Source organism: Paroedura picta, chromosome 7 (genome assembly GCF_049243985.1).
Source record: "Paroedura picta isolate Pp20150507F chromosome 7, Ppicta_v3.0, whole genome shotgun sequence".
Taxonomy (NCBI): domain Eukaryota; kingdom Metazoa; phylum Chordata; class Lepidosauria; order Squamata; family Gekkonidae; genus Paroedura; species Paroedura picta.
The window spans coordinates 26,033,902-26,061,693 of record NC_135375.1 but is presented as its reverse complement, the minus strand read 5'-3'; the positions used below and the strand labels follow the sequence as shown (position 1 = coordinate 26,061,693).

The 27,792-nt window shown below is 41.9% G+C and overlaps 1 long non-coding RNA gene across 1 annotated transcript; it reads right to left on the bottom strand.

The window, feature by feature from the left end:
- Positions 1–56: 56 nt before the first annotated feature.
- On the bottom strand, positions 57–27,311 carry LOC143841740 (uncharacterized). The gene is made up of 4 exons (XR_013232774.1): positions 27,105–27,311; positions 5,607–5,644; positions 3,565–3,672; positions 57–3,237 (listed from the first exon to the last, which is right to left on the bottom strand). It is a non-coding gene; the product is annotated as an uncharacterized LOC143841740 (long non-coding RNA).
- Positions 27,312–27,792: the final 481 nt, after the last annotated feature.

Below are 27,792 nucleotides of genomic sequence, written 5' to 3'. Positions count from 1 at the left end.
GAAACAAAAACTGGAAAGAAAATAATCTACCAAAGTTAACGTTATGTATTGAAATTTCACCTAAAGTTATATCGTACAGCATTTCAGGACAGAAAAACTAAAATATAATAATATATAGTGACTAAAAACATAAATATTTCATAAAAGCTGCAAGTACATAAATCTCTCAAAGTATATAAACAGCATTTCAGTAAAGAAAAAATATAGTACAGATTTTTAACAACCACCTGAAAACTGCAAAAGTATCAATCTTTCAAAATATATGGGCAGAGCTTGGTACTGTGAAATATGAAAAGCCTGGAGAACAACAGAAGAGACATTTCCTTCAGGGAGATTCTAGTCATGGAACTTGAGATGGGGGAATATCTTTCCAATTCAACATCACTAGCCATGGATAATTAGCACAGATGACTGTTTTATCACTTGGTAAAGAGCCAGACTTTACAATATATAATCCTATGTGGGTGGGGAAACAACAGATTTGAAGTAATACAGGCAACCAAGAAGCCACTTGGTAGAAAGCCCTACCGTGTGGTAAGCTGGTCCTCTGTATAACTGGAAGTTTACAGGATCATATAATCCACTCTAGCATATTATTGTCACTGAAAGCATTTCTGGCTGATCTGGGTGGTTTCCTTTGGTTCAAGCTAGGCAGCGGCATCCTGAGCATATCTCTTCCTGGGAGATCCCAGCTGCCATTGCTATGTTTGGCATATCTAAGTTGATGTCTTGTATCTTGGGGTGGTCCAGCTATACTCTCCTTTCTCTTTTTGATGATTTCAGATTTCCAGAGGTAAATAAAAGCTTCAGAGAAGCCATGATAACAACCTAAAATATACCAAATCCTTATTAGAAGAAGACTGTTCTACTGAATTTCAAACAATTATGGTGACCCCAATGCCTTGGCATTCCAGAAGGCAAGAGAGCAACGCTGCCTTCCATGGTGGTCTCCCATTCAAGTACAAACTGTGGCCAACCCCTCTTAGCTCCTGAACTCCAACAATTTCAGGTTAAGTCGGACTATCCGAGTTGCTTAATCCACAGTAACCAGCACATTATTTTACTTAACATACACCTCTTTGTTGGCATCATTTTGCTTTTGATCTTCTCACAGACTTCTGCTTGGGAATAGCACCAATGCTTTTGCTTTGTAAGCTCAGCTTCTGCAATTTACTACATGGAGGAAGGTTTCCTGACAACTGCCTTTAATCTTCCCCTCTCTTTGTCTTGCCATCTGCATCTAGTTGGAAACCTTTCTGCGGGACAGCATTTATATGTACAGACTGAGCTTGTCTTCCTGGCTCATAACTTTCAAACCACAGAGATGGCGTCTCGCCAGATTCTTTTCTTACTATAATGGAAAGTTGTCTGGGAGCCTTTCATCATTGTCAAAATATTATGGAGGAGCGGAACAGGAAGACCGAGTTAATTTGAAATGCTGTTATGATACAAGTTTTGGCTTTTTTGTGTGGAGGGGGTACCTGGTCTTTTATGATAACATTATGAAAGGGACATAAACAACATGCAATACCAGAGCAAATATGCTGTCCAAGAGGAAGAGATGCAAATCATCCAATTGGCAGGTGTAGCTAGGACCTCAAGATGATGCACATTTGCTCACTGAGGCTGTAATACTGTGCACACTTATTTGGGCATCAACATAGCTGAATATACGGACGCTTACTTCTGAATAAACATATATAGAAGGCACAATGCGTTATTTATCTGGGTTCTACTTAGGCTTCAGATACACATATTATTTTTGTCAAAAAGTTGCAAAAGGTGACCAAAGTCTATTTTGGTTTATTAGATCAAGGCTTTTTGGGTGGGGGATGAGTGGGAGAAATGATTGTTGGGCTCAGTAGATGGTTAATATATAATCGAGATATGGAATGGTTCCGGTGGTGCTGAAGGAGGGGGCCACTCCTGAAGAAGACCTGTCTAGACCTAATGCTGATTGCTAATATGCCCTTTTGAGTCAAGGTGCTCAAGCAGATGGTGACCATGTAACTCTAACATTTCTAGATGAAGCTGATTATTTAACCTCTGACTGATTTCAGGACTGAAATTCCTGTGGTCACCTCAATTGCAAACCTAGACCAGGGGAAAGGCAGGGAGAGTCCATTTATTCCTCTGGAACTCACCACAATGTTCTGTACCAGCTTGGGTGGACCTCAGATGTTCAGATAATTGTCGTGGCTAAGAGTGTTTCTTATAATTAATATCAGGGGTGAAACCAATTTAAATTTCTGAATTGTACTGTCTGTCTTGGGGGATTCAAAAATAGTGGTTGGGACTCACCACTTTCTTTCTAGTATCCAGTACTGGTGCGTACAGATATAGTTCATCCCTGGGTGATATAAAAACTGGGACTGACTGTTCTTGGAAAAATCTTTCTGGCTGCAGTTATACATTTCCTGGCAATATCCACATTAGACAGTTGTAATACATTCTGTGTCCTGACTTGGACAGCTATCTTAAAAGCTAAGCAGGATTGGCCTTGGTTGGTACTTGGATGAGACCATCAAGCAATACCAGGGTTGCTACACAAAGGCAGGCTTTGGAAAACCACCTCTGAACATCTTTTACCTTGAAAACCCTCCAGGGCTGCCCTAATTCAGCTGTGCTTTAGTAGGAAAAGAAGTGCTCTCTGCATGAATGCATTTTAAAAGCTCTTGGAAATTTCGAATGGTTCAAAATATATTTGGCCGGCCCAGCTAGTTGCATGGGGGAGCGTGGAATCAAACCTGGCTCGCCAGATTGGAAGATTAGAAGTCCATACTCCTAACCACTATACCAGGCTAAAGGTGGAGAAGGAACAGAAGAGAGCAGAAAATGCTAATAGTTTTCAGGTTCATTTTCCTGAAGAGCAAATTGGAATATATTCGTGAGATCTGAAAGCAGCCACTGTTGTCTACAGATGAATTTCTTAGATATCATTCAAAAACAAGACTGTCAACGTTTATTTTTCAGTTGGAACATATTTCCAATGGCCATTATCAATGCTTCAGAAGAGTATCCATCACAAGATCCTTTCTTCAGTAATATAGCATGTCATCCTGATTGGCTTTGGTGATTGTTCTTGTCACATTATAATTCTTTAACACAGGTTCTTTTGTTAGTAGTGCCTTACTCAAGGTTTAAGATCATGTTACCATAATTAAGGTGACATATTTAGTACATTCCAGAGAAGGGAGATGCAAAGACCAATCAGAGTCTGAAGAAACTATTTTTTATCTGTAATAGAAAAGCAAAATAGAAGACTATGAAGAAATATATATCAGTTTTCAGCCTCAATGGCCTTCTATAATTATGCAATTTTTGTGATTTGTTCATAATCACGTAAGATTAAAAACTTTCATTTCATTTTTATTAAAAATATATAATTAATGTTTCAAATGAACCTATTGTAGAGAACTCTTTATGTTTGCTCCACAGTGACTGTTAATCATCATAGTTCCCTTCTTGACCCATCGGTGCCTCTTTTAAAACAGGAGGGCCCTTCAAGTTGGGGAAAGGGATGCTGTGAATTTTGCCATTAATGCATTCAGCTGTCGAACTTACCATATCCCAAGGTGGCAACCAGATGGGAGCCAATGGCTAGTTCTGTTCTGTTCATCCCAAGAAGCCGTGAATGCCTGTAGAACTGGTTTGCATCAGGATTTGCCAAAGCTGCACATGCACAAAAGTAATGCTCATGGGTTGCCATTAGCTGCACTAGGGATTATGCATATGGCCATTGGAGGGCAAGATTTTATTGAAACACAGCATTCATTGACAAGGGCTTTATATAATTTGTGAAAGATTTTAAATGTGTGATTTAATTGCATTTTTAAACCACTGCCTGTTCGTCAGAGTATGGCCTTATGGAAGTAGTAGGAAAGAGCTATTATGGAAGTAGTAGGAAAGAGCTATTGGGGTAGGAAGAAATATTCAACCCCCCTCCTCATCCTTCTTTTGCCCAGAGGCTGGGAATAAGTACGGATAAAAGCTATGGAAATCTCTTAAATTTGGAGTGGATGGAGTTCAGTGGCATTCTTAAGATGTCACTGGAATCTTGTTTCATCATAACTCATCAACAATGATCTTGATTTCTGCCAGGTTTTGAAGAATCCCACATTTCCCCCCAATAAGCTAATAGTACTATCCTTTTTAAAAATATGGTTGAGAACTTCAGTACATTTATTTCAAGTAACATTTGGTCCATTCATAATTAACTAAGCCATATATATATTTCAAAATATATTTTAAGAAAGCACAGGGGACGGGGGTGGGAATCCATGCAAAAGAGAATTCATTTGAGGAATATTCACATGTGATTTGATCCACCACTTTCCCAAATGAGACAAGTACTAAAGGGTGGTTTTAGTTTCTCACAGGTAGGTGCATTCACAAAAAAACTAAGGTGATCAGTGGAGTTAGGTCTTGTTCTTTTCAGGTCACCGGCAGATATAGCAAACCCTCAGTATTCTCTTAAAGGATAGAATTTCCTTGTTCAGCTTCTAAGCTGACCTCAAGTCCATTGGTGACTGAAGATATAATTCTGGGTGCTGCCAGTTCTGGATCAACTAGGCCGCCTTCACAGTGGTGAAGAGCTGGATTATAAAACATCATAATCTCAATTTCTAGGCAGCTATATAATGCTATTGGCATAAATGTACCTTTTATGTTTTATGTATGGTTCTCTGTTATAATGTAAACCGCCCTGAGCCTCCGTGGAGGGCGGTATAGAAGTATGATAAATAAATAAATAAACAAACAAACAAACAAATAAATAAATAAATAAATTTTGTGTTCTAAGAGAACAGTTCTTCAAGGAGATATAGAGGGTTATTCTAGCCATAACTGAAGAAGTGAGCAGTGACAAACAAATTTGCCTCTTGCTCTTTTCTTCTGCTGAAGGGTCATTGACAAAGATTTTTGTGGTGTTCAACTACATTTTGAAAGATTCTGTGAGTAAAACTATAACTGGCATAAACGTTATATACAGTATTTGCTGTTGTATAAGACTACTTTCCCCCCCTGAAAAACATGCCTTCAAGTGGGGGGGTCATCCTTCCCTTCAGTTGGGATAGACATAGCTGCCCGTATTGGCCCATAGTACCATAATGTAATGTAACAAACTCTATATTTTGAGTGGAAATGTTGGGGGGTCATCTTATACGCCCAGTCGTCTTATACGCCGGCGAATATGGTATATTGATTCTGTAGATAGGGACTTGTGTTTCTGTTTAACTACCAACTCTGATTCCCACATTTCCACCTTTAAAACTGCATCTAGACTCAAGAGAATGAATTATTCAGCATAAGCCTCTTTCAATCACACAATGACCAATCAATGAAGTTATTCCACTCTTTGGTTAGTTGGCTGATAAGATCATAAAAAGTACCTGCAATTTGGCTATCCTGTCATGACTGTGAATTATTCTGTGCAATAGAATATGAAGTATATCATTCATGTGTTATTACTGGTGCCTTATTATAGTGCTCCATCTGTGGATAGCTTTAGTTTTGGCACCAAATTACTATTTTTCAGCAGCCAGTTTGTACTTTTTTGTTGTTAATAATGACTATAATTAGTTCAGTTCATGAAGCAGAGCACTTACCTTTCCTTGTCGTTATATTGTCTCTTAAAAACAGAAACCTAAAGAGAAATGGGAAATCAGTGATAAAGGAACTCATATCCAAGTAATTTTGGTCACAATAAAAGCATACATCATTGCATTTTACCAGTAAACCTTCCTACCTGCAGGACCGCTTGCCTCCTTATGCCCCCCGCAGGGCATAATTTGCTGACAGTTCCAAGGCCCCGGGAGGCATTCCTGGCCTTAACCAGGGCCAGGGCCCTTTCGGTCCCGGCCCCTACCTGGTAGAATGAGCTCCTTGAAGAGCTGCGGGCCCAAATTTACCTCTTAGGGTTCTGGGTGGGCTGCAAAATGGAGCTCTTCCACCTAGAGTTTGGTTGAGGCCGGGTTGAATTCCCAGGGTTATAAAAATGGGTCTCCCCCTCCCCCCTAGCTCAGGACTGAGGGCCATTTCGCACGGCTTCAAAGTAGCAGAATGGTTGCTATTTGGAAACGCTACTAATTTGACATAACCCACGACGTCGTAGACAATCTGCAACAATCCTGAAACCAATCAGCAAAAAGCGCTTCGTTGTGGCGCTTTCAGGGGAATCCAGAAAAGTGGATTCACCCTCCGGATAGCAATACACTCCTGCAACCAATCTGCAACAGTAGCGCTAAAGATCTGTGCGTTACCATTGTTGCTGGTTCTTCAAAGTCCCTCCCCCTGGCTCTCTCCTCCAAACTTCCGGCGAAGCGATCGCCATTTTTTTTTCTCCGAGCGAGCGGGGATAAACGCACCGGCGAGCCTCTTTCTGTTTAGAGGCTTCCCTGGCTTCAGTCCTTCACCTTTAGTCACTAAGCACAAACCACTGAAAAGCCCGTTTGCTGAAATAAAGTCCCTTTATTTTTTACAAATAAATTCAGCCGAAAATCGTGCCCGTGAGAGGGGGGGGGGATTTTTTTTTTTATCACTCGAGGCAGCGTGCAAATGATCATACAATCAAACGACAGCTCACATTAGGCAGCTGGATGGGTCTCTCCGTAGCAACGAATCTACCTAGATTCATTGCTATGGGTCGTTTCTTTTTTTTTTAAACCTTTCTTAAAGGGAAAGGGGCTGTTTGGGAGCATGCTAACGGCTGCCCATTGGCTGCTTGACGGCCAGGGGTGGGACGAGCTTGGCAATAGCGCTTCCTTTCTAGCGATTTCTGCCGAGACCGGAAGCCTGTGGGAAACGCTAAAAAACGCAACTGATTCCACTACAAAGGCAGGTATGCATAACGACGAATTCCACTATTTTAAATGGCGATTTTTCATTCCGCAAACAATTTGCAACAAAGATCCCTGTGCGAAAAGGCCCTGAGTATTAGACCTGTACAGAGCCATTAGGCAATCTACCCCATCTTTCCCATTTTCAATCATTAATATTTCTACACCGTCACCAATGACTTGAAATGTTGGGGGAGGAGTTCTTGTAATATGGTCTATATTGTACCACCACATATAATTTCTTAAGGGTTTTTTATGTGAGGGAGATGTTTTTATGGATGTGATATTTTGTGAGCTGCCGTGATCCAGCTGTGCTGGGAGCGGCAGGACAGAAGTATAATTATTAAATAATAATAAAAAGTAAACACTTTTGTGCCAATGAAGAAACAGAGTCTTCTGTAACCTGTTAAGAGTGACTAACAAATCAAGTGAATGCGTGATGGTTTAAATATGGTTTCAATTATGACACAAATTCATTCAACAGCTTGGAATAGTTCTGTTACCAAACACTATATGCAGTATTTACACCCAGTTGGATATTATGCTATCAGGCTGCTATAGCAACTATTGCCAATGGGATTATCCCATGTAGAAAAGAATAATCTAGTTTTAAATTGTTGTTGTATCAAAATGATAGCACAATTTCTAGATGCAACAACAGTGAAATGGAAGAAGCTCAGCTAGTTGGTCAGATTCTAGCAGAAATTGCAAACTTAAATAGATTCTGAAGAATGGTAGAGCAGTGGTCCCTAACCCGCGGGCTGCAGCCCGGTGCCGGGACGCGAAGGCCATGGCGCCGGGCCGCGGCTCCCTCTCCCCGCCCCCCCCCCGCAGTAACAAACTTCCCAGGCCGCAAGCTTGCGGCCCGGGAAGCTTCTTACTGTGGGAGGGGGGGAGAGGGAATCAGGGCCGCGGCGCACATGCACGGCATGCGCGGGCGGGCAGTTGCCCTGCCGGTCCCCAACCTCAAAAAGGTTGGGGACCACTGTGGTAGAGGACAGGAAGGACTGGAGGATTATTGTCCATGGGGTCGCAATGGGTCGGACACGACCTCGCACCTAGCAACAACAACAGCAGCAGAAATTATAGGAAGAGGAAAACGAGAGTCAGTAAAAGCTTCAATAGGAGAGAACCCAGACTTGATACCCAAATGCCTGCGATTATCCCTAAATCTGATTCACTTCTATTCCTGCTTATTTCATTCAAGTGTTTTGAAGATTTGCGATACAGATGGAGCTCAGCCAAGAGCTTTGGGCCACAATAAAAAAATGACTTGTCAGTTTCTAAATTTTTTAAAAATCCCCCTCCCATGAGAGGTGTTTTGATATAGAACAGATGCTAGGTTTGAAATGGATTTTTTGTTAATTTCCACCCCCACATTGGCATAGTAGAATTCTAGTAATCAGCAAAAGAAAAAGGGAAAATGTGGGCTGCGGCTGGAATATATTTAATTCAAATTATCCATGCAAATGGTTTCATTGCTAATTAGTATGATTTAATTATTTCCTGATTAATCTGTTTTATGGGTGATGCTTATATTTTGGGGACTTGCATAACTTGCCAGAGGAAAAACAGAATGAGTGAAAATAAAAATTAGTTTAAGGTATAGAGATAGGGTCAAAACAAACATATGAGTGTAATAATTGTACTTAGGTAAAAACATTTTTTTAAAGGCTGACTTTTAAAGAACACGAGAAACATATAAAGGAGACTTCTTCCCAATCTAATTGATTTTGCCTTATTGCATCACCAAAATTTGTGGTAGGAAAATGATCCCCTCGTAGACGTAGAAGAAGACTTGGTTTTTATATGCCACCTTTCTCTACCCAAAGGAGCTTCAAAGTGGTTTACAGTCGCCTTCCCTTTCCTCTCCCCACAACAGATACCCTGTGAGGTCGATGAGGCTGAGAGAGCCCCAATATTACTGCTCGGTCAGAACAGCTCTAAGAGGGCTGTGACAAGCCCAAAGTCACCCAACTGGCTGCATGTGGAGGAGCGGGAAATCAAACCCGGCTTGCTAGGTTAGAAGCTGCCACTCTTAACTGCTACATCAAGCTGGCCTCCTTGAGAAAAGTTGCAAACTGTTGCATAAGTTATGGAATAGCAGGCTGTTTAGGTGGACAAGTCAAGCAAGTTATATGGAAGCTGCTGTTAGGCCCAGGCAAGCTGTGTAGCATCAAGTCCCAGCCAGCACCACACCTGACTGAATTGCACAAATTGCTCATTGCAATTGAATAAATTGAATACGGTTGAATAAAACCTAGAAACAGCTCTGCCTCATCCCTTCTACTGACAGTAAAGTTTGAAGACTGATGGTTCTGTTGTGGTTGCCTAGCAATCTCCATATTGACCTCTGAGATTTATTTTCTTAAAGGTGCAAGAACTAATTCTATTATTGGGGGTAGGTGTGCTGCCCTAGCCGGGCACACGCAGGGTTAGTGCAAGGGCAAGCACAGTTACCGAGTCCAGCAAGTTCAAAGCGCGTACCAGAGAGTAGTCAAAAGTCCAGTCCGGGTCTTATCAGGAATTGTTAGCTGACAAAGTCCAAAGGAGAACCGAAAGAGTTGTCGTTTATCTTTACCAAGGTCAAGCCGGGAATCAGTCAAACAGAGCTTCGTCAAAGCGTCGGGGAGCAGGAAACCAGTCAAGGCAACAGGTGGACATGTGCACAAAGTTGCAGCCACACTGGGAAGCACTTCGGCTGTGCTTAAGAACAAGCTGAGCTGTCACACCAAGTGGCTGCACCTGGCACCTTCCTCCGATGAATGAGCCCCACCTGAGTCCAACCTAGCCTGTTGCTGTAGTCTAAGCCGAGCACTTTGCCTGTGTGTTGCCAACGTTGTCCTCCTGCATTCCCTCCTGCTCTCTGGAGATGAGCCTGGGCTGTTCAGGGGTGTTGCTGCAGGCTGAGGTAATGCTGGTGCAGAGGGCATGGTGCTTGTCTGGCTGGGACCTGGTTGTGGCTCCCTATCGGGACTTGCCTCTCTAAGCAGCACCCTGCTGCTTTGCTCCAGCTCCTCCACTTCTTCCTCCGAGGGAGCTGGCAGAATGAGCTCAGGCAGTGGTGCAGAGGCACCCTCTGGAGACGGGGCCATGACAGTGGGGGGTTTAAAATCCCAATGTATTTTTTTTTCAGAGTTCAGAATTTTCTAAACACCTGAGGTTTTTCTCAGGTTTGAAGAACATTCTGTCTTGACTCTTCATCGGTCCAGTCTCCGGATTTACGCATCCACTCATGGGGCCACATTGAGAATTAGTTATATTAATATTAGTATCCATAAAGGGGTGGTGATGATGAAAGATAAATACACATACGCTAAAAAGGAATTGTCAGTAATGGGATATCTGCTGTAAATTTCCCTCCAGAAACACATAATGGGTAGATGAAATATAGAAATCTTTATGTTCTGCAAAGACAACATTTGAAACACTTTTGTGGTGGATAGAAATGAAAATTGAGCCTCTTGTGGCGCAGAGTGGTAAGGCAGCAGTCCTGCAGTCTGAAAGCTCTGCCCATGAGGCTGGGAGTTCAATCCCAGCAGCCGGCTCAAGGTTGACTCAGCCTTCCATCCTTCCGAAGTCAGTAAAATGAGTACCCAGCTTGCTGGGGGGTAAACGGTAATGACTGGGGAAGGCACTGGCAAACCACCCCGTATTGAGTCTGCCATGAAAACGCTAGAGGGCGTCACCCCAAGGGTCAGACATGACTCGGTGCTTGCACAGGGGATACCTTTACCTTTAGAAATGAAAAGACAGAATTAACTAAGAGAAAGTTCTAAGAATATTTGATGTTTTGTTTTGTTTTAAATACTTATTAAAACTTCCCCACTGCCTGCTATTGCCAGCCTGATGTAGTAGTTAAGAGTGATATCTTTTAATCTAGCAATCTGGGTTTGATTCCCCTCTCCTCCACAGGCAGCCAACTTGGGTGACTCTAAGCTCATCACAATCCTGAAAGTGCTGATCTGACCAAGCACTCCTGTCAGAGTTCTCTCAGCCTCACTTACCTCACAGGGTGTCTCTTGTTGGGAGAGGAAGGGAAATCGATGGTAAGCTGCTTTGAGACTCCTTTGGTCAGTGAAAAGTATAACCCCCCTCCTCCTCCTCCTCCTATAAATATCAGATCAGAGACAAGAAGGAGGGAGGTTAGTGGAACACTGACCATGAAGGAAACAAAAACTTTGCCTCGGGTTATGTTAACCCATTTCCTTTTGAGAAATCTGGAGAAGCAATTCCATTTCCAGTTCAAAAAGTATGCGTTTCATTCTACAAATGTTCTGTTCTGTTGTGTCTGAGAAGCTTACAGGGGATATTGCAGCCAGAGCAACAGTACAGAGAACAGTCTGAAAATCTAGGCTGGTTACAATAGGGACTGAACTTGCCATCTGGAATGCAGCCAGACTGTTCTGTGATACTCATGAATCATCTGTCCCAGTGGCTGCTCATTTCGCTGCGCAAAGCTAAACTTATTTATTTATTTAGTATTTTATTGGTATACTGCTGCTCCCAGTAAGCTGGCTCGCAGCAGCTCAAAGCATATACATACTCTTTATGACTTAGGGAAACTGCAAGTAGTACTCCAAAATGTAGCCCCGGCACACATTTCTGTGAATGTGCAAGGGTGTTGGCAGTTAAATGTTCAAGCCCTTTCCTACTAATCACTGGGATTGATCTTTTCACTTCAGTCAACATTTCCATTGAGCTGTCCGCTGTGACATAAAATCAGTTTCCTGGTCCCTGATCAGTGTCCACATCCTATCCGAGTATGTGAGATTATGATTTCTTTGCTCCAACATGCAGTGAACCTTATTAGTCATTTTGATGCCAATTTATATACCTATGAAGATCCTGTCAGAATTTTGCAGTCCGTCTGGATTACCACCAGTCTGAATCATTTGAAAGCTACCTTATGTCAGCTTTCCTGACTCATCTTTAGTGAAGAACTTAAAGAAGATCTTGGGGGTACTTGTGGGCTGTAAACTAAATATGAGCAGACAGTGTGATGCAACAGTAAAGAAGGCAAATGAAGTCTTGAGCTGTATCAACAGAGGCATAATAATAAAATCATAACATGTCCTAGTCACGCTGTATACCACATTGGCCAGACTGCCCCTGAAGTACTGTGTGCAATCCTGGAGGCCTCAGACAAAACTGAAAGGATGCAGAAGAGAGCAACAAGGATGATCCGGGGCCCCGGGACCAAGCCCTATGAGGAATGGCTGAGGGATTTGGGAATGTTCAACCTGGAGAAGAGGAGGTTGAGAGGGGACATGATAGCCCTCTTTAAGTATTTGAAAGGTTGTCACTTGAAAGAGGGCAGGAAGCACTTCCTGTTGGCAGTAGATGATAGGACCTGTGGTAATGGGTTCAAATGACATGTAGAACAATATCAGCTAGATATCAGGGGGGGAAATTCACAATCAGAGTAGTTCAACAGTGGCATTAGCTACCTAAGGAGGTGGTGAGCTCCTCCTCACTGGCAGTCTTCAAGCAGCGGCCGGGCAGATTCTTATCCTGGATGCTTTAGGCTGATCCTGCACTGAGCTTGTATGCCCCTTCCAAGTCTATGATTCAATTATTCTTTCCTCTCCAATACTGAATACAGTCCATTCCTTAACCCCTTACCAGTTAACCACATCCATGATGATCTTATGATTGTTCAGTTTATCTTACAACTGTTCAATTCATAAGTCTGCACCGAGAGACTTTAAAATGGGTACCCCCTGAAGACCCAAGTGTTCTATATCCAGGCATTTTCTACTCCAGTGAGGTGGAGCCAAGGCTGGCTTGTCACTTGGAGGAAATGCAAGTAGACACCCCAAAATGTGTCCAGGTTCATCTTGATGCCTATAGGTGCCAACTTGGAAATCAATGTTCTATATGCTGTATTATTCCATTTTTAATAATGTTTTCCACCAGTTTACTGAGAATAGGTGTTCTGTAAAATGACCTGTAATTTCCACCCTCTCTTGCAAAGTAGACATTACCTTGGCTGCATTCCAGTCTTCCAGTAAAGAAGCCAGTTATAGTGACAACTTGCATATTTTAGCGAGGGGATCAGCAGTTTCATTTCTAAATTCTTTAAAAACTTCCAGGTGGAGGCCAGCTGGACCTCACAACTTGTAAGCTGTTAATTGATTACTTAGTATTTCAACTTCCGCGGCAGAGACGAATGCACATACTCCCAAGCATCAACAAGTTTTTACCAATTAGTCCACTAGATTGGATCTAACACAGATGCAGGATTCCAGCCACACTAGCCTGCCCTTTGCCAAGAGTCAGGCTAAATGGCACACGGTATACTCATTGCCAGAGACTGTCCTAATGACTGGGCACTCTGTTTTCGGACAGAATTCAAGCCCCTCCACCATGCTACCAAGCAGAGCAGCCCTTCATCCTGTCTGCTTTTTTCCCATTCTGCACACGTTAAATAATGCATTTCCAATGCACTTTAGAAGTAGATTTTCCTGTTCTGCACAAGAAAATCCAGCTGCAAAAGTACATTGGAAGTGCATTATCCAATGTGTGCAGAATGGGCATGCTGAACTCTCAGTGCTGTTTCCCTCCTGAGTCAGAACTCATCTCCTTTGTGATTCTGCTCCGGATGCCAGCTTGTTTGTGATTCTTGAGTAGTTAGATGAACTAGCATCAACAATGCCATTCTTAATAAAATTATATGTTCTGCCAGCTTTCCCAGGTTGAAGGGGAAGATTGTGCTGGATTTTAGCAAACTCTCCTAACAGTTTCCCTCCAACATTCCACCCTCCCCCTTCTCAAAACGGATTGGATACTGGAGTAGCACTCTGATAGGCTCAAGTGAGCTTTCCCCCTTCAGGGGTAGGACAGCCTTCTGGCCATCACCCTTCCCTTTATCTTTAAAAAAAAGTAAGCCCCTCATTTGTGAAAACTGTCCACATGTGTGCCCACATTTGACTTCACCAGATTTTTTTTCACTTATTCATATGAATTTGATAGACTTTTTGATAGGTAGCTAGGACTCATTTAGGATATCTGCAGAATATGCCACTGGTGTTTTCTTCCAGCATGGTGGTGTGGCGAAGAGCAGCAGTGCCTAATCTGGAGCACCAGATTTGATTCCCTACCTAAAGCCTGCTGGGTGATCTTGGGTCAATGACAGCTCTCTCAGAAATCTCTCAGCCCCACCTACCTCCCAAGGTGCCTGTTACAGGAAGACCTTTGGGGTAGAGAAAAGCAGGGTATAAAAACCTACTCCTCTTCATGTAATGTGCTGCTATGAAGTCTTTCCTAAACTCAGATAAGGGAAGCCTGAGGTTCCAACTCTCAGTCAGCTGAGAAGTTCACAGTGTGCCTTTAGGGAAGGTATTATCTCTTAGCCTAGTCGAATTACATATGTCTTCTTCTTTCCCACTATATCCTTGAAAATAACCCTTGGAAGTAAGTTAGGATGAGAGAGAGAGTGATTGGCCCAAGGCTACCCAGTGAGCATCCATAAGTAGAATTTTGGAATTTTGTTTCCTCAACCCTATTCTGACAGTCTATCACTATCACATATCTACTGTAGTCATTTTGGAAAGCTGATGTTGGATCTCAGATGTGGATTCATGTTTAAGCTCAGTCATGGTCTTGGACATGTCACCATTCAGCAGCTTCAGATTCTCATGTGCAAAGTGCAAATCATCCCCCTCCCTTTCAAGTCACAAACAATTTACGGTGACCCCTGTCAGTTTTTTCAAGGCAAGAGACATTCAAATGTGGTTCTGCATAGTGACCCTAGCATTCCTTGGTGGTCTCCCCTCTGAATTCTAACCGGGACCAACTCTACTTAGCTTCTGAGATCTGATGAGACTGGCCCATCTGGGCTATCCAGGTCAGGGAATAATCTGCCTCACAACAATAGTTACTTTCACACAACCCACAATTAACTTGTGGCCCTTGTGGCCATGGGGTATGTTGCTGGCTACTAGTTTAGATAGCATTAAGAGGAGATTAACAAGTTCATGGTGTATTGATCTATTATTTTTATTTTATTTTATTTTATTTTATTTTATTTTATTTTATTTTATTTTATTTTATTTTATTTTATTTTATTTTATTTTATTTTATTTTATTTTATTTTATTTTATTTTATTTTATTTTATTTTATTTTATTTATATCCCGCCTCCTCCCGGAGGCTCGAGGCAGGTCACATAAAAACCAATCCCCTAAACAATAAAAGCACAATAAAACATAATACAATTAATACAAAAATTAAGACAAGGATGGCGGCAAAATTCAATATAACTAACCCAATTCCACAACCACTAAGAAGGGAAAGGGAGGGGGCAGATGACAGACACAAGTGGCCATTCTAGCAGTGGCCATTCACCTTGATGGCTGAATTCAATGTCCATGTCCAAAGCTGTAGGCCAGGGGTAGTCAACCTGTGGTCCTCCAGATGTTCATGGATTACAATTCCCATGAGCCCCTGACAGCGTTTGCTGGCAGGGGCTCATGGGAATTGTAGTCTATGAGCATCTGGAGGACCACGGGTTGACTACCCCTGCTGTAGACCACCTGTTATGTGTCTTCAGGGGCACCAGGGCAGCCAATGGATCAGCCTTATAGTCTTACCTTGCAGGTTAGCTGCATAATTAGACCAAAAGGGCTTCCAGTCATTGAGGAAAAGCCATTAAAGCGAGAGAAAATGACAAGCTGTAAGTCAGAGTCATTTGTTTAATAGAAAGCAGCGGCAGCAGCACATCCATTCTTAGCTCCAGAAACGCCACCGTTCTTTCAGCATGACTCGTAAAATAAATATGAATGTACCAGACAGACAATATTATTACTAATGTAAAAATGGTGCAACGGGTAAACCATAAATAGTTTAGACTGGGTTTTAGAAAAGGTTTTTAAAAATAACTATGAGGCTTAACTATATGTCAGAATTGGGTATTGGCTGAATTCTCCCTCCCCGAGAGGGAGAATTCTGTTATATAATCAAATCACTGGGTTGACCTTGCAGACAGGTATTTCTTTCCCTGGAAACTAAACTAGCTTGTACCGAATAGCTTCTGCCAGATGTTTCATTCATTACCAAAAAAAGGGATAGGAAACACCACCTTTGAATGATAGCCAGTGCTTAGATATTTTAATGAAAGTGTCAACCCATTGTCAACCCAGTGTCAACAAAATGCAAACTCTAGGCTCGGTGTCCTGATGTTCTTGGGCCAGACACGTTCTTTCAGTTTGACCTGCTTGACATGGGATTATTTTGGGAACAAAAATGGAAACCACATATGCTAACCTGAGCTCCCTGGAAGAAGGGTGAGATAAACATAAATGCATCAGAATTAATGTTTGTATGATATGAGCTGAAAACATTGCTGCTTTGTTCCAAAATCTCATTATCTGTTGCTGCAATTGTAATGTTCCATTAGCATTCTGATTAAAAGCTGATGAAATCCTTTTCATTTTCGTTGCATAATGTAGCATCAAGAAAATAATGTCACACATTGGGAATGCATTTTGGGTACCTATTGGTTCAATCCAGAGCTGCGTACGTGATCTGATGCACAGTAATCATTTTCCTCGTTCATTTCAAATTGCACCCCACATTTCTGCCTACGTCAGAACCTTCAGGCATATTATCAAAGAGAAAAGATTAATATTTAACAGTTCAAGAATTAAAACTAATTGACATTGCTGTCCTAAGCAGAGTTGCATCCTTCTAAGGGCCACGGACTTCAATGCAATTAGAAGTATGTAACTCCACTCTTGATGGCACTGTAAGAAAAACAACAGTAATATCAGAGAGTTAGCAATATAACTAGACCTTCCACCAACACATTAAATTCTTCCAAATGCATTTTGAAGTAGAAATGTCGTCATTTTGAGAGTAGGAATCCGCAAAACAATGGTTTGTGTGTGTGTGAAGTATCATTAGGTTCACGCCAAATTATGGTGAAACCAACAAGGGGGCTTTCAAGGCAAGTGAGAAGCAAGGGTGGATTGCTATTGCCTTCTTCTTGAGAGCCTTCCTTTTTGGTCTCCCATTCAGTTAGCAACCCTGCTTAGCTTCCAAGATCAGGCTATACCAGGTCACCTTCCCTCCCACCAAATGGCTTAGTCAACTGAATTTGCCTGGAATGCTGGGAAGGTGCTGCTATTGAGAGAACTTGTTCTTTGAGGTCACCAGCTTAGCTTATAACAGCTGTGGCATGTAGAATAGGTTCTCATATGGAGTGAAATATCATATTCAAGATGTTCCCTGAGATGGCCACGTTGAAAAGTTTTGGGATTTACAGAACCAGAACTTTGAGTTGTTATCTTGATGCTATCTGATTGCCAACAATTATTTTAATGGAAGTGTAATGGGTTCCCTACACTGACTTCAACAGCCCATGCAAGTCCAATCACATCAGATCTCAGAAACCAAGCAGTGTCGGACCTGGTTAATACATGGATGGGAGACCACTAAGGAAGTAAATCTAAGGTTGCTACGCAGAACCAGGCAATGGTGAACCGCCTCTGAACATCTCTTGAATCAATAGCCCTATGGGATCAGTATAAGTTGGCTGCCACTTGCTGGCAAAGGGGGGGGGTGTCTCTGCAGCCAGCCCCAGTTGATGAACCAGGCTGTGACCTTTTAGACCTAGAACTGTATCTGGACAATTTTCAGGAACAAATCTATGTGATAAACTAGATGAAATGCTGGGAGATCTATGAATAGCTTTCTTATATGTTTTCATTGGTAATTGACAGCCATGAGGAAACCCTGTTTAGGTTGTTGTTGTTGGGGTTAGCCAAAAGTATTAAGGAGACATATAGTTAATTAAGCAAATAGTTGTTGGATGGGTGATGAAGTCAGGACAATGGCACCTGAGGCTATGACCTCAGGCTTAACAAGGGAATCCCGGAGGGAAGATTTAACAGTATTAACCAAGTAAAAGATCTATATGTGTTTCAGAGTTCCCACAATCACAAATTATCACTTGGTTAGAGTGACTGCTGGGAATCAAGTGATTGTAGATTGTAGATCTCTCTCATATGTACATGCAAAGAAGTTAGAAGATTCGAGACTGGGGGGATTTCCGCATGCCATAAATATAGTGAAATGTTTACCTAATGTAGGCATTATATTCTGGCTACTCTGCATGACGTTGCCCACATCCAGCATCTGGCCAGCTGACAGATCACTACATTCTCCATTTTAAAGCACAAGTTCAGGAATTGCATAAAGTGGATTCACCAACCTAAAAAGTGCCATCCACCAGCAGACAACCAGCAGGCAATCAACAGAAGGAACCTATGGAGGCTCAAACATACTACAGCCATCTGCATCACCTTGCCCTTGCACCTGCCTCCCTTTCCATTGTTCCCGGGAATAGGAATTTCTTTTCTTTTTAAAAATGGCAATGTGCCTGGAGCAACGAATAGGAGACATGTGTGTAAGTGATGCCAGAAATAAAAGAATATATTTTTTTCAGTGCTGTAACACAAAGTGTGCCTCTCAAAAGTTTTCTTCCCCCAAAATCAGGAACTATATTAATTTTTCAAAGGACTAGTGATGCCATAAGAGGTGGCGTTCAAAAGGCGCTATGCATAGGCATTGCAATAGAAAAGTATGGATTAAAGAAAGATCAGTAGGACCTTTAAACTGCATCAAAATATGGAGGAAGGGGATTGGTTGCCTGAATTGATTGACAGGCAGAAGTTTGATGCATATAAGGTACATTGCTCTGTTCTGCCATTTCCAGCAACAGATGTGGAGGGTGAGACACATGGAAAGGTGGCAGACAAAGTCAAGACAGCAAAAAGGTGAGGAGGGCCTGGGACACGTGATAAAATTTCGCACTTTGCCATTATGCTGGCATAATGCTATTTTTACTAATGTGCTGAAATGCCTTGGCATCTTTCAAAGGTTTTTTTTAAAGTTTTTTCTCCTCCAAACAGCTTTTGAATTTCTCACTGTCAGGGAAAAAATATCTGGGTGGCTGAGATTCCTGCCACAACTTCAGGATTGCATGAATCAGTGTTGAGTCTCCAGCCATCTGAATCAACTAGAGCTTTATGAATTGTCATTTAGAAGCCAAGAAGAATTTATGTTATCAGGATTCATCCTCTGGCTATTTTGGGGGGAAGCTCTGCTTAATTTAACATTCTGGAGACTTGATGGATATGTATGACCATGGGAACATGATATTTCGTTTATGCATGGCAGTAGAGTCCCTACAACTTAATGACAGGAAATGGCATTTCAGTGACCATCCTTCATTGTTATTCACCATATTAAAGGCCATAATGGAAAAATTATCAAATGTGAGCCAAAGAAGTTATTTGTAAATTTATGCATGTGTTCAATCATTCATCTCTCAAGTATGCATGCATTTGACAAAACCACAGTGCTCAGGCAAATCCCTGACCCTTTCCCTCTATATTGCTGAGTTTTTTTTTCTCTCTCAGCCTGTTCTGTTACCAGAAATAGAGAGGGCTGGAAGAATAATGCTCTTCAACAGTAGCCACCCCATGAAAGCCAGTGTAGTGTAGCGGTTCAGAGTAGGGTCTGGTAGACCCAGGTTTGAATCCCCATCTTGATGTGGAAGCTCACTGGGTGATTTGAGCCTAGTCACATACTTTCAGCCTAACATACTGTCTTAATGTTATGGTCATGACAGTTCATTGCTATGACCTTGTTGTGTGGTGCCAGCCACTAGGTCAGGCCCACTTGCATGGTAAGGGACCTGTAGGGTAGCACCTCACTTTCCCCTGCATCCCCTTCCCCATACTATTTCCTCTTTCCTTCCCCTGGGAACTGCCATAGTCTCTCCCCTTTCCCTGCCTCATTCTCTCCTGCTAAGCCATTCGTCTACCTACCATGTAGCTGCCTCCCATCTTCAGCTCTATTGATTATTTATTGACTTCCTTTCCTTACTGTGGGAACCAAAGCAGCTTATTCTCCTGCCCTCCCTTCTTTTCCTCACAACCACACCATGAGGTATGTTGGCTAACTTTTCAAAAGCTTTGTCTGAATCTCGGCTTCAACCCTTCCAACTTAGAATTGGTATGCTACCCCAAGGCAAGAGGTTTCATAAGATGCCAGCCACCCCATTCTTTCATTAAATGTGAAAAGTGATGTGTATTACACAGGCCAAGTTGACTCAGGATGGATTTGGAAACAGAATCGGGCTAATACACTTAACCAAGAGGGAGCAAAGTCTGAATGATAAAATTAATATCTTGCTTGCTTGGGTAATGTGTTTGAATGGAAGTCAGCTCCCTTAAAAGACTGGACGTATAGCCTTTGAGGGTACCAAGTAGTGCTCACATGCAGGATTTGTACAAGAGAACTGAAAATGCGCCTTGGCGTTCCATTCTCACCATCCAACCTCTGCTAGCCAATCAGCTCTTGAAGTTGCTTTCAGCATCTCCCTTCAGCATCACCTCAAGCTCCAGTTAATGAAGCTTTTCCGACTTTCACTACAGGATGCAATGATAAACAGTCTTGTGTAAGATACTAGGGCCATGAGGTGAGAGCCAGCCAAGGACACTCCAGCAAGCATGAATATCTTTCCTCTTCCTGGTTCCTAGTTCAGAAGGGTGCAGATTTTATGTTGAGTTATGAAGGGTTTGTAGGTCAGGGTAAAGCATACGCATAGCCTTTTTGAAATCTGATCTGACATCCTCCCATGTACATGATTAGATATGATTAACACTCTAAAGAGAAATAAAACTAGCTTGAAATCACTTCCTACTAACTTGCCATTGAATCTCAAGTAGGGTTTTGGGAGGGGGGGTTGATACTAGTCCTGCAGTTAAGTGGTCTCTGGCTAGATTCTTATCCATTATAATATCTTTGAGACACTCTCCTGCTAAGAATTAATGTAACGATCTCATGATTTTACTAGGGACATAATTTTCTGTTACTAGTCCCTCCGTAATTGTAATTGATATTTGAACTGTGATTTTATTATATGGCTATTGTATGGTTCTAATTGAAGGAGCTTATATTGTTAATAAAAGAAAGAAATCTCTTCCTTGTACTTCAGGTATTTTAGATCTGGACAAAAGCTGGCCCTTACAGTGCAGATGAAGAAACTGTAAAGAAGGAAACGTACACAGCCTTTGTTTCATTGGCCATAACCCAAGTTACCTTCAACATTTCAATAATGGGAAGTATGCATAACTGAATCCCGACTTGCTGTTCCAATAATTCACATGACAACCAGAGGATATGCAAATCATATTTAAGAATCAGAGTGTGCCATATGTTCCTCAAACTAATGACAAATTGAGTAGAATTGAGACCCTTGTTGATCCATATAGACCCATTATGCACGGGGGTTTTAGCGCGCATTCGGGGTGGAATGGCGGCGACTAAAATCACTGATAACGCACGGAGCCGGCTGCAACCGGCCGCAGCTTCGGTGCATGCCGCCGAAAAAGCCGCGTCAGTGAAACGCGGAAGAAAGCGCAGCTTCCGGGTGACCGGGGCGCAACCAGAAGCGGCGCCCGGATCGCCGCGTGCATAATCGGTTACTCTGGGTTTTGCCGCCGTCGTGCCCCGCCCCGTACATAACCAGTATGCATCGCATCTTCCCCCTCCGCGTTTTCCATGTGACCCGAAATCGCCGTTTCGGCGGCCGTGCATAATGGGCCATAGTGAGGCTTTTAAATTCATAACAGAAGTTGTTTCTCTTGCCCCACTGTGTCAACTGCAGTGTATTCTGAACACAAAGAGACCTTCACTTTATCCTGCACAATATTTTAGACCACGGTCCAGCCATAGAGTGAGCATTCTAAGTTATCAAGATACTCAGTTGTAAAGATGCTCAGGGAACCCAGCAAGATACACTCTGCTGGGTTTTTAATGCAGATAGAGGCTAATGTGGCTGGTCCTACATGGTTGTGTATTTAGTATATTTGTCAGGGCACCCTTACCATCTCTACCACTTCCACTACATAGATAACAAACTGATTTGCAATTCTAGACACATGCCCAATCCCCGCCCTTCTTCTTGCATTATTAGACTATATAATGGACCTTTTAATGTCATCAGCATGAACAACTATCGGAACTTGCAGAGAGGCATTCTTAGTGGCTGCTCATCAGTTCTGCAATTCCTATTTTCTTGGAGACTTGCCAGATCTTGAATATGAGCATCTCCAAGTAGAGATGCAGGACATTTTTAGTTAAAGTTATAGTTAATTTTTGATGGTCAGAGATAGAACATAACTGCAGTTGCCTCTCTTTTTTTTTAATTGACTTTTATTTCACAACCAGCCTTTTAAAAATGTTCCCAGTTAACACTGTGGGGGAATGACTAGAAAAATTCTTTGGGTCTCAGCTGGATAATTTCCCTAGATTTCATTTCAAGAGAGATGATTTTGCTTGTTGCTCTTTGTGTATTCCTTTGCTTATTCCATAACTGTGCCCTGAGTTCTTATTGCTGTCCGATGGAAAAAATCAGCTGTCATTGTTGTTCAATGAAATTCGACACCATTTACCCTTCTAAGTGTTCAGCTGCAGTTTATTACTCTTCTCTTTTTTTCTCAGCACATGATTCTATTTATGGCCTTTCAAGTTACAGACATGCCCATTATTTCCCCTTTCATATCATTTAAAGATGGTTGCTTTACTCTTTCATCTCCCAACAGGCTTTGTTCTGAGACAAGTCATACCATCATGTTTTTTTTTAAACCCTGAATTTAGATTTTTTTTAAAACCATTTGTTTGTCTCATGCTATTTCTTTTTGACTTGCTTGGTTATCAGGGCTACATTTTTATTGCCTGATCAGCTGTGATTGCAGGCTTGTTTCCCAGTTAATTGATAGTGTTACTAACAAGCTATGGCTCTTTAGGTTAGAAATAAAAAGAATGTAAAAGGCAGAAAATTATACAAGAATTATGTTCAAGTAGGAAAACTGAGAAGCAGAACATGATACACATGAAGAACAAAAGAAGCTATGTTATACTGAATCAGACCCTTGGTCCATCTATGTCAGTATTGTCCACTCAAACTGGCAACACCTCACCAGGGTCTGAGGCTGATGTCTTTCACACCAGCTACATATCTGACCCTTTTATCAGGAGGTGGTAGGGACTGAACTGAGAACTTACATCCCTACTAGAAAATGCTCATGCTCAATATTTGGTGAGTCTTGTTATGTCTGTGGGCATTTGGACACTGATGCAAATGAGAGCTTCTGCTAGCCAAGGAACTAACCAATCAAAGAAACCTGATAGCTCTTCTAGAGCCAATCCGATTGCTCTGCTTAGGGCCAATCCGATTGCTCCGTTTAGGGGCCAATCAGATTGCTTTGCTTAGAACCAATCAGAGGCAGCAGCTGGCTGCCTGAAAGGTATAAAAGTGCATGAGTTTGCCTGTTTTTCTCTGTTCAGTAGTTTTAGTCTGTTGCTGGAGTTGCTAAATAAAAAGAGCTGTTCTGAAGAATTGGAGTCTGTGATCACTAAACCCGCAGACTTAGTAAGTCTCTTAAGTATTTATTTATTACATTTGTATATTGCCCTCTGTAAGGCTCAGTAGATGCTCTACCAATGAGTGCAGCCCCTCCCCTACAGATGGAATTGCTAGTTGCCTCTGGCTAGATCTGCTGATCCCCCACCATTCCTTTGAATACAGAGGGCCATTTCGCACGGCTTCAAAATAGCACAATGGTTGCTAATTGGAAACGCTACTAATTTGCCATAACCCACGACGTCGTAGACAATCTGCAACAATCCTGAAACCGACCCGCAAAAAGCGCTTCGTTGTAGCGCTTTCAGGGGAATCCAGAAAAGTGGATTCACCCTCCGGATAGCGATACACTCCTGCAACCAATCTGCAACAGTAGCGCTAAAGACCTGTGCGTTACCATTGTTGCTGGTTCTTCAAAGTCCCTCCCCCTGGCTCTCTCCTCCAAACTTCCGGCGAAGCGATCGCCATTTTTTTTTCTCCGAGCGAGCGGGGATAAACGCACCAGCGAGCCTCTTTCTGTTTAGAGGCTTCCCTGGCTTCAGTCCTTCACCTTTAGTCACTAAGCACAAACCACATAAAAGCCCGTTTGCTGAAATAAAGTCCCTTTATTTTTTACACATAAATTCAGCCGAAAATCGGGCCCGTGAGAGGGGGGGGGATTTTTTTTTTATCACTCGAGGCAGCGTGCCAACGATCATACAATCAAATGACAGCTCACATTAGGCAGCTGGATGGGTCTCTCCGTAGCAACGAATCTACCTAGATTCGTTGCTATGGGTCTGTTTTTTTTTTTTTTTAAACCTTTCTTAAAGGGAAAGGGGCAGTTTGGGAGCATGCTAACGGCTGCCCATTGGCTGCTTGATGGCCAGGGGCGGGACGAGCTTGGCAATAGCGCTTCCTTTCTAGCGATTTCTGCCGAGACCGGAAGCCTGTGGGAAACGCTAAAAAACGCAACTGATTCCACTACAAAGGCAGGTATGCATAACGACGAATTCCACTATTTTAAATGGCGATTTTTCATTCCGCAAACAATTTGCAACAAAGATCCCCGTGCGAAAAGGCCCAGAGATTCCATTCTGAGCCATCACTGGTAGTTGCCACTGGTAGAAATTGTCACTAAGGAAAGCTAAAGTTCTGGGTGAGGGGATATTTATCTATTCCAATTCTCTCCTCGCCCAGAAGCTTATTAGATCAAATGAGGGGAAGGATTAAACAACCCTTTCTGCATCATTTCTATTCTGATATGATCTAAATTAGAGATGTGGCCAGCTGCTTTTAAGTAAAGAACATAGCATTGGGAGGGAGAACTGATAATGCATATTCCTCACATTGTATGGAGAGGCAAAATATAATTTTGTCTTCCAAGAGTCTTACTTGGTTTTTTAAAAAGTTATTGTCACCCAGAAACTGAATTTGGAAACAGGATGTAGCTATTTCTTGTAGGTTCATAGGGAAGATCCAGATGACATTGCTGCTGGTGGTCAATCGGTGACAGATGTCAGATGCTGTTATAGATTTCTCTTGGGATATTTTCTTATCAATGAAGGCTGAAACAATAATGCACCTTGCCTTACTGGAACATATTGCTCTGACCAGAAACATGTCCAACAAAAAGAAATACATGTGCCAAGGTTTGCAAGGACAGTTGTAAGCCTGTGTGTGTGCCTGTGTGTATCTCCCTCTTTTGCTTTGCATTTTTAAATATGACCTCACCAATAGGGCATCAGATCTCATTGTATCTGTGAACTGTGGACTCATAAATGAATTGTTCCAAGAGGGTATTTATAAACAAAAACTAAAATAGTTTTGAGATACCTTGAAGCCTTACAGATTCTGACCAAAATTTTCTTGGCTTAGAGCTAACATTATGGACAGCCTTCCATGCATAGTTCAGTTGAACAGAACATAAAAACAGTGATAAGTCACAAAAGCAATAAAAGGTGATTCTCATCTTGCATTGCATTGCCCTTTGACCCCACCACACTATTTTCCCCCTCTATGCAAATGTTTGCATTTATTGCTGCCAACTGAGGTCATGCTTCATGCATCCATGAAAGCTTATGCAGCAACAAATCTACTTGTCTTTAAGAGGGACAAGATTCCTCACTCTATGTTATAACAAGTTCCATATTGGAAATTATTTACTAGGCATACCTTTCTCCCCTGTAACTATGGAAGTGCTCAGTTTCAGGATAACAAGAGATCTATAGCAGATCTGAGACAATGAAATACCCCCTTTTTTGTATTTTGAGGTTCAAAAAGGTCTGGATCCAGATAAACTGCATAGATAGCTGATGCTCATCCTGTTTATGTGTAAGATTTATATAATAATGGATTTCAGCTAGAGTCACTCCCAGGTTTTCCAGGTTCCAAATACCAGTATGGAATTAAGATCTGGGTTGTTATTTTTCTTTGGGGGGGAGAGCAGGGGATTTTGATATTATTTGGCTCCACCATTCCCAATTGAACAAATTGCCCCAAAATTGCAGAAGATCTGCAAGTTCCCAAATTTCAAGTGAATTGGCCTATGAGGTTCAATTCTACAGTCCCCCAGCCATCCTCCATTGCTTGCTATGGAGGGGATTCCATGCTTTATCCAAGGTAGCCAAAGACACAAAAGCCAAAGACACAAAAGCAAGCAAAGCAAACCCTGGTCTCTAAAGGCAGACAGAAACAACAAGCCCAAAGAGCCAATGCAGAACCAGGGAATCCTGGCAAAAATGCAGGATAATGTGGCAAACCTAACACAACAAATGTACAAGCCAAGAATCCATCCAAGTGTCAAACCAGAGACTCAGCACAGCCAAAAAGAATAGTTGCAAGCCCAACAAATGTAAAAATCAGAGATTCTGAGCCAATATACAACCCAAGAATCAAAGGCAATGTAACAACCAAAAATCCACTGCAAATGCAAAAGAAGCAACCTGGTGCAAAGAATATGATGTTGCAAGATCAACAAAACCAACTTAAAAGGACAGAATCAAAGCCAAATCAGCATGACAGCCTGATGCCAAGTCCTGGGAAGAAACAGACACAGGAAAAGGGTGTGTGTGGGAAAACAGTTCTGGTAGCCTTAAAACTCTGGCTCCTAATAATCTCAGTTATTGTATCCCCACTACTGTATTCCCCAGTATCCCAGAAAAAAACTCAGATACCATCTGGACACCTGATTATATTCAGAAAACACCAGTGATGTGTGAGTAGTGTAGCTAGTAAATTGGTTCTGGCTCCATCTCACCACAGTTATTTCTCTTAACAAACCCTTCTTTCTACAGACTAGATGTGTGCACACTATGAAAGTACATCTCAAAATGGGTACAAAACAAGTGCAAACAAGACGTCTTATTTCAGCTTTTATGGATTTTTCAGTTAACCGTCATTTAAAAAAATCTTCAAGGAACTGTAGATTGAAAATATACAAAACGTTGATGAGGGTGCTGTATTTTTTTCACTCATCTTCTCCTAGCCAATCTTTAAGTCATTTTAAATATCCTAAAATACCATTTAAGGTAGCTGCTGAATGGAAAGCTCATGGAAAAACAAACAGCCTATGTGTATTAAAAACAATTTCTTATCCTTCTATGCCAAACCTCTCCATTGCGTCGCTGAATTTAGGAAAATTTTTGATAGGTTTGAAGGGGTTCACCTGACGGAGAAAGCTATTTATAGGTAAATGTTTGAAATACTCTGGGATGTTTTGTGTGGAATCTTTGCAGTCATGGCTGAATGCAGCATAATTTTCATGGTTATTATTCCCCCTTTGCCAAACAGATTTCATCATTCGTCCTCCTTTTTTTAAGAAAAAGCTTTACCTGTTTTACTGGTTCTTACCATTTTTTTCTCACTAATGGTGCTCCTTCAAGTGCTCCATCCTTCCCTTTTATCGGTTTTACTGAAGGTTTCATTTCAGTCTTCTTACACCCTTCTCTCTGTCTCTGGCCACCAGCTACATCCAGTAGCTACTCATTTTGGTTGGGATGTGGTCTCTCAAAAGTGCCGTAATACCCCAAAAACGTTCTTATAGGCCAATATTTGTCAGACATCTAAAATAGCAAATTGGCCATGGTCTAATTATAGTCACTTGCAGGGTTTTGCTGAAGGGTTGCTCAGTTTTCCCCATGAAGCTCGGAAATAACTCTTGTAACCATGGACTCCTTCCAACCGGAAAACTTTGCCATTCTTCTGGAAAGTATTCTTGCTGAGAAGAGAAAGACCCCTGTGAACTTTCAAGACTTTGTTCTATAGCCCAGAACAGAGTTAGGACTCACCAAGGTTCAGCCTCACAACCCATTCTAAATACTGCTCCCCAGATTGGGGCATGTAAAATAACTGCGTTGAGTTTCCAGAGGGGTGGAGAAACAGACTGCAAAATGGAGAATACATTTGTAATATTATTATTATTAAAATTTATTTCCCGCCAGTCCTGAGACCAACACAGAAGACTGTGGTTCTTATTGATTGATTGATATGAAAATGTCTTTAGCAGCACCCTTGCCCTTGGAGATGTAATGGAAGTCTG